We start from the raw sequence: 7442 nt of genomic DNA on the forward strand, positions 1-7442 counted from the left end.
AGAATTTATGGCATCATTAGAGCAAATCATATAGTTTACCAAAAGAAAGAAAATAAAGGAATGTTTTCGGAGGGGCAAGAGAAAAGAGTTCTTAAATTTTCAGGGATCTGTGAATCTGAACTCTGTATTTTAAAAAAGACACATAGAATGAGAAATCATAGTGAAGGGATGATAATGTTTTATCAGTATCAGTAACATGTATCTCTAATTTCTTCTCAGTTGTATTCCATAAAGGGCTTAAACAGTTTACAAAATCACACACAACACATAGGATAAAATAAATAGATAGGACAAAATAAATGGACTAGAAAATCAACACAAAGGGAAAATAATTCGAAGCCAGGTGAATACATGAAAATACATAATGGAAGTACTATATAGTTGGTAGAGGCAGGCTTCAAACATGATTCTGAATTTCCCAGAAAAAGAAACATGGACTTATGGTGTCCACAAAATAAGCAATCACCAATTGATCGAGAGAACCATAGCTTTTATTGGCACTGAAACCAGGAGAAATTTCTTTCCAAGTCCTATCATGGGGACAGGATACTATGTGTATTATAGTAGCTAGTGTCCTCAATAAATAATTACTCTACAATGAATTCACAATCTAAATTTCCTAGACTGTTTCCTATCTGTTCCTTGGCACAATCTGATAAGAAATTATTAATTTAAAGTTTTAAAAAATGATGAATCAGCTCAAGATGATTTGGTCCAGATATATAGCACTCTGTTAATCTGACTTGATCCATATGCAAATTTAGAAAATCTAGAAGACTGGATGGACTATCTATCCTTCAGCCAGTGTTCCATTCATACTTGTCTTTTAATTGTTTTTTTATATATACATATTTTATTGATTTTTTACAGAGAGGAAGAGAGAGGGATAGAGAGCTAGAAACATCAATGAGAGAGAAACATCGACCAGCTGCCTCCTGCACACCCCTACTGGGGATGTGCCCGCAACCTAGGTACATGCCCTTGACCGGAATCGAACCTGGGACCTTTCAGTCTGCAGGCCGACGCTCTATCCACTGAGCCAAACCGGTTAGGGCTCTGTATCCAATGCTTATCAGAAACAACAGTTAAGCCCTAACCAATTCGGCTTAGTGGGTAGAGCGTTGGCCTGCGGACTGAAGGGTCCCAGGTTCGATTCCAGTCAAGGCCATGTACCTTGGTTGCGGGCACATCCCCTGTAGAGGTGTGCAGGAGGCAGCTGGTCGATGTTTCTCTCTCATCGATGTTTCTAACTCTCTATCCCTCTCCTTTCCTCTCTGTAAAAAATCAATAAAATATATTTTAAAAAAAGAAAGAATTGGATACAGAAAGCTTGAGGCTTTCTTCTCCAATAAGAACCTGGAATACAACCAGAACTAGTATAAAGTCATTAAGATACTAATGAAAATGATAGAGGAAAAGAGGGTTCTGAGGAGGACAGATCCTTGTTTTACTTAATTTAAAATTATCTGAAGGTCATCTTGAGGGATCCATGGAGTAAGGGGTCAAAATTCTTTGAGTTCTAGATTCAAATCAAGCCAAAATTAGTAATAAATGAAATATTCCATTCAACTTCATCACCTCAAACTCTGAGTCTTTTAGCTGTGAACTAGGACAACCTTCAGATCAACATCCTTTTTGTCATCTCTCCTCCTATGCGTCTGGAGAATTAAGTGATAGGACACCAACCCATTTTGTTACAGCAAATGAGTGTAGCCACAGGCACGAGTGACCCATTGCTACTATGTTTTATTGAATATGCATTCATTGGGCATGGATTATAGGCCAGTTTAATTTTCTAATACACACATATGGGTCTGAAATCTAAGTCTTAGAGTTTGGTTATGTTGACCTATTTATAACCTTGTGTTTGATTTTTGAAAATTAAACAAAAGAAACATTAGTTTCCTTTTTAGAGGGATTTTTAAAGTAATTATCTTAAGATTATTGCCAACAGTGATATAATAGGAAAGTGATTTGGTGGTGCTCAGTGTTTCCCAACTTCTATGTCCCTTGGACTATTGTTTATTTAATTTTTCTCCGTAGATTGAGTTTAAATTCTTAAACACATTACTTGAAAATAAAATTTATATTATTATTTTAAATGAAAGCCAGTGCAGTCATTTATAATAGAAAGTAAATATAATAATAAGTATATGAAAAACAAAATTTTAATATTCTAACAGGATGTTGAAGGCTCAGGCATATTTTATTTTTATTAGGAAATGAAATTAGCAAGATGTAGAGAGTTTTGTTTTTTATTTTTTTAAACATATTTTTACTTATTTTAGAGAGGAAGGAAGAGGAAGAGGGAGAGAGATAGAAACATCAATGATGAGAGAGAATCATTGATCGGCTGCCTCCTGCACTCCCCTCAGTGGGGATCGAGCCCGCAACCCCAAGATGTGCCCTGACCAGGAATCAAACTGTGACCTCCGAGTTCATAGGTCGACGCTCAACCACTGAGCTACGCTGACCAAGCAAGATGTAGAGAGTTTTAAAGAAAACCCAGCAACATATTGAAACTTTCTCCTTGATGCCATCAAGGTTGAGAGAATTAAAAAGGGATAGTTTTCCCACTGTCACTTATAGTAATGTGTTTAGCATTAAATAAACCTCCCAGATTTATTTCAGTTGCCACCTAAAATCATCTCATTGTCAAATTTTAGGAAATAGTAATTTAGTGTAAAAAGCACTATGTTTAGAATCATGTATAAATTGAAGGCCTTACTCTGAGGCTAATCAGTTAAATAACTTGAGCAGGTCATTTAGTTTCAGTTTTTTCTTTATCTAAAATAACCATAAAATATTATAGAGCATGTTGAAAACATATGGTGGGCTGTGGGTTTTTTTAAATCATCTCTCAAGAATATGTTTATCGATTTTAGAGAGAGAAGGAGAAGGAGAAGGAAAGAGAGAGAGAGAGAGAGAGAGAGAGAGAGAGAGAGGAGCATCTATGTGAGAGAAACATTAATTGGTTGTCTCCCCTATGTGCCTTGACCAGGAATCAAACCTGCAACCTAGGTATGTGCCCTGATCAGGAATCAAACTCAAGTTCTTTTGGTGTATGGGACTATGCTCCAACCAACTGAGCCACCAGGGCGAAAGCATATGGTTTTGATCAACCCTCACAATGACTCTATCGGGTAGTGATTATAGAACAAGAAACTAGTTCAGAGAAGTCAGGCTTCTGACTCCATATCCAAAGTTCGTCTCCTAGAATATGCTATACAATGGCAGTATTAAAGTATGTGATTTTTATGACTCTTCCATTTCTACAGGCTATGGCTCGAATTCAAACTTATCACTAGTTTAATGTATAATCTTCCAAATGAAGAATCATACTCCCTAAGATTAATTTGTTCAGTAAAACAGGTTGACAGATTTGTAATTCTGAATTTAGCCCAGTAGGTGGCACCCATCACATCCATGCTTCTAGTCCACAGTCAAGGTAATTCAGAAAATGCTGTGGGAGCGATTGGCCTTCTATTACCCTTGGGACAATATGTCAATTGAAACACACACACACACACACACACACACACACACCCCAAAACTTATTGATGTTTACTGCCATGCTCTGTGGTACTGAGGTGTATCATTGGCAGCCTTGATTAGACTGTATTAAACTTGGAATTCTGCTTCACAATTCTTATCTATTTTTCTACTCCCTCCTTTCCAAAAAATAGTCACTGCCCACTTCCTCCACAATCCCTATCTATCACTGTTTCTTTTTACCATTGATAAATTAAGCGATCGGGGCACTGAATTAAAAATCAGTTAGGCAATTGCAACAAGGTGTGGTGGTTTCTTGAAGGTTAAGTACTTAGCAGTGTTCCTGGGTCATTTTTCTTTTCCTCTAGTTCCAAAAGAATTGAATTTCACAAATCTGTCCTAAGGAAGGGGTGGAACGTAATTTTGGACCCATCTCCCAGTAAATCAAGGTACAGGACTTATTGTTCTAGGCATTTCCAAGTAGAGAGAGCACTTCTCTCACTGCTCTTGCCAAGAATCCCTCCTCAAACATCAACTGTCCTGTGTACTGGTTGGCTGAGTCCCAGTGATATGACCTATTTGGTTGGCAAAATTTAATCCTATGTTAATATTACTGACTTGGTTACACTTCAAGCAATCACTACTTTCAAATTCCCTTGAGGCCCAGGTTGAAGTATTAACCTTGTCAGTCTTAACTGTTTAGCACACGGCATCACCTAGTCTTATAGAAGAGAAAAACATTGTATACCTAGGTAAAGTCTTTCCTTTTAGTCTTTCCAGAGATGGGGCACATTTGGAGGGATTTGCTTTCCTACCAGAGTAAAATTACAATTTGACCCAGGGTATATGGCAGCCCTTCCTTGGCTTCAGTAGAGTTGAGAGAGCAGTTCTTGGCCTTTGTCACCTATCTTAGAGAACACAGGCACCAAGCAATCTTTAAATTCAGCTGAATTTCTCATCATGCCTGCTAGTGTTTAAGGAAGAGGTTTATCTTTAGTAATAATAGAAGTGGTGATAAGACATTTGATTCTGACAGCCTTGGTTTTCTCTCCTCCTCCCTCCCCCTCCCCAAACTCTTAGCATTTTCTTGAACTCTTTTGAGAAACTGAAGGTTAGATGTGAATATTTTGCTACATTTATAAATTCAGAGGAAAGTACAGTGAGGTGGGAAATGAATACTCTTGAGACCTTATTTATTCTATAACTCCCTCTGTTCTAAAAGAAAGCAAGTCATTCTTCTCAGCTTTAACCTTTACTTCACTTTAGTATTACTCTTCCTGATGGCTGACATACACTCCAGCAGGTGCTGCTGAAAGGAAAATAAGCTAAAATGCTGAAAGGCAGGATGGAAACCCACAGCTAGCTTAAATCTGGGTCCTGGATAAATAGTATTGCTCTCAAACACAGGCCTTTTTAAGCTTTGAGGCAACTCAATGTCAGATTTATGGTATTAGTAGGTTATGAAGCTAATTTCTAAACTAGGTCATTCTTTCACTTCATAGAAAACCCCACAGAATTCCAGGAGGAGAATAAGTCTTTTTTTCCAAAATATACATTTTAAAGGTTTAAATAAAGTAAATGGCACTTTTATTAATATTGTGATTATTTCAATGAGTGACAATAGATTCCAAACTTTTTTGCACCACACTCAGGAGAGCAGCAGGATGTCTAGGATAGGGTTGTCATATTTAGCAAATAGAAAGAGGTTGCCCAGTTAAAACTGAATTACAGATAAACAATTCTTTTTTAGTATAAATGTCCCAAATATTGCAGGGATACACTTATAATAAAAATTATGTGGTGTTTATTGAAATCCATATTCAACTGGGTGTCCTATATTTTAATCTGGCAACACTAGCCTAGGACAGATTCACTACAAAGCCTATTTAGCACCCTACAATTCTCCCTCTCTCCCCTTTTTTTCTTCCCTTTTTATTGCCTCCCTTCTCCTGCTCTATCTCAGAGCCTCCTCTTTCTCCTCCCTACCCCCACCTTAATCTTTGATTTGTTCTTATTACCCACAGTTGGCCATTTTTGTGGGTTATCTGAGGGTGTGACTGGATGTATATGAATTACCATCACATTTCTTCATTTAAAAGTTGTACTAGAAATACATTTTGTAGCCTCTCGAATAAAATCACTTATTTGCATGTAATATTCAATGATTATTTTTTTTTCCTGTGGGACATGAGCTCTCAATAAAAACAAAACAAAATAAAAAAAAAGGCTTGTCACTCCAACGTTAAAAATACTGCTTAATAAAGTTGTTTCTTTTTAATTGTTTTAAATCCTCTCTATGGATATGTTTTTATTGATTTCCATAGAGAGAGGAAGGAAGAGAGGAGAGAGAAAGAGAGAGAGAGAAACATCGATGTGAGAAACATTGATCAACTGCCTCCCTTAGGCGCCCTGACACAGGAACAAACCGAAATTTAGGTATCGAATCGAACCTGAATCGAACCCGCAACCTTTTGCTGTATGGGATGATGCTTCAGTCAACTTAATCACTTGGCCAGGACAATAAAGTTGTTTTCTAAAACAGCAATTAGAAAATCCACATTAATGCTAATACCAGAGTCAATCTTATAGTCATACAATGATATAATACTGTGATGAATGTTAATAGCCTTGCAACACAAACTAAAACTATTTTTTTCCCTCAAAGAAAGCTCTCATTGTCCTAATGTTTCCCTTCAGGTACTGTGGGCACTACAACTATGGGCAGAGCAACTAAGAGCAAAAATGAATCTAATGTGGTGAGAACTACTTTCATTTTCAAAATCACTTTAAAGTCTAGAAAAGTTGTAGATTTTTGGAATACATTTGTTAATGTACATTCTAATTTAATATTTTTAGGGGATTTGCAAAGTGAGTACCAGGGTATTTGATGTTTTAGCTGTGTGTGTGTGTGTGTGTGTGTGTGTGTGTGTGTGTGTGTGTGTGTTTTCCTCCTTCCTCTTTCAGAGAGTCCTGGGATCTAAGACCTACACAGAACAAGGAATTAAAGGAAGTCAGTTTGATGATGTAGGAGGGAGGCTCTTTTTTCTGAGGTCACTGACAGATGAATCTCTGAAGATTTCGAAGGCTTCCACTCCATTTGCTTGGACAGATTTAAAGACTAAGCATAGCCATTTGTGTCCATTAAAATCTCTCAAACCTTTGCTTTAGTGCTGTTCACATCTCATTCCCCACCAAACTGGGTGGAAATGCTAGTTAGATGCTTGGCCTTAAGCATGTTAGGAATTCAGTCATTTATGGATTGTAAACAGCCTCTTTTGATAGCTTTTGATTTTGAAATGACTAGATTCAAACCACATTGGATATTGTTAAGTCCATAAAAAGCTGCTCCTCTCAACCTCTGAAATGTTTAATTATGGGCAGATCCACTGGCAAATGAATAAAAGTAGGTACAAAGTAAGGAAAATTATACTCCACAGACTCCTCTTACTCTCTCACCAACCACATCCATTTGCCCAGGTCATCGTTATCTACTAGTATTCTTTGAATACCTTCTACCTTCCTAGACTACTGTTTTAGTTCAGCCCCTCTTTCCTGCCTGGATTACCACCACCTCTTAATTTGTTTCCCTGCTTCCAGTCCCTCTAATGACTGGCACCACTGAAACTACCTTTTCTAAGAAAGAAATGAGGTCATGTCACTTCCCTATGGGTTTCCCATTGACTTTAGTGTAAAGCCCACACTCAGTCACAGACCATATAATAATGACCTGCCTCCTGCCTAGTCTCCAGGCTCATCCCCTTCCTTCATGCATCCTACACTGAGCTCTGCAGAACTATTTGCAGTTCCCCTGATGCACCCTGAGTACTATTCTCTCCATGCCTTCGAACAAAGCTGTTTCTCTGCCTGAAAAATTCTTCTTTCCTTGTCTGCTTGACCATTGCCTATTTGTCCTAAAGGCTGAGTGTAGTGCCCATCTTTTATCCCAGTAA

The sequence above is a fragment of the Myotis brandtii genome, unplaced genomic scaffold, assembly GCF_000412655.1.
Source record: "Myotis brandtii unplaced genomic scaffold, ASM41265v1 scaffold536, whole genome shotgun sequence".
Lineage (NCBI taxonomy): Eukaryota > Metazoa > Chordata > Mammalia > Chiroptera > Vespertilionidae > Myotis > Myotis brandtii.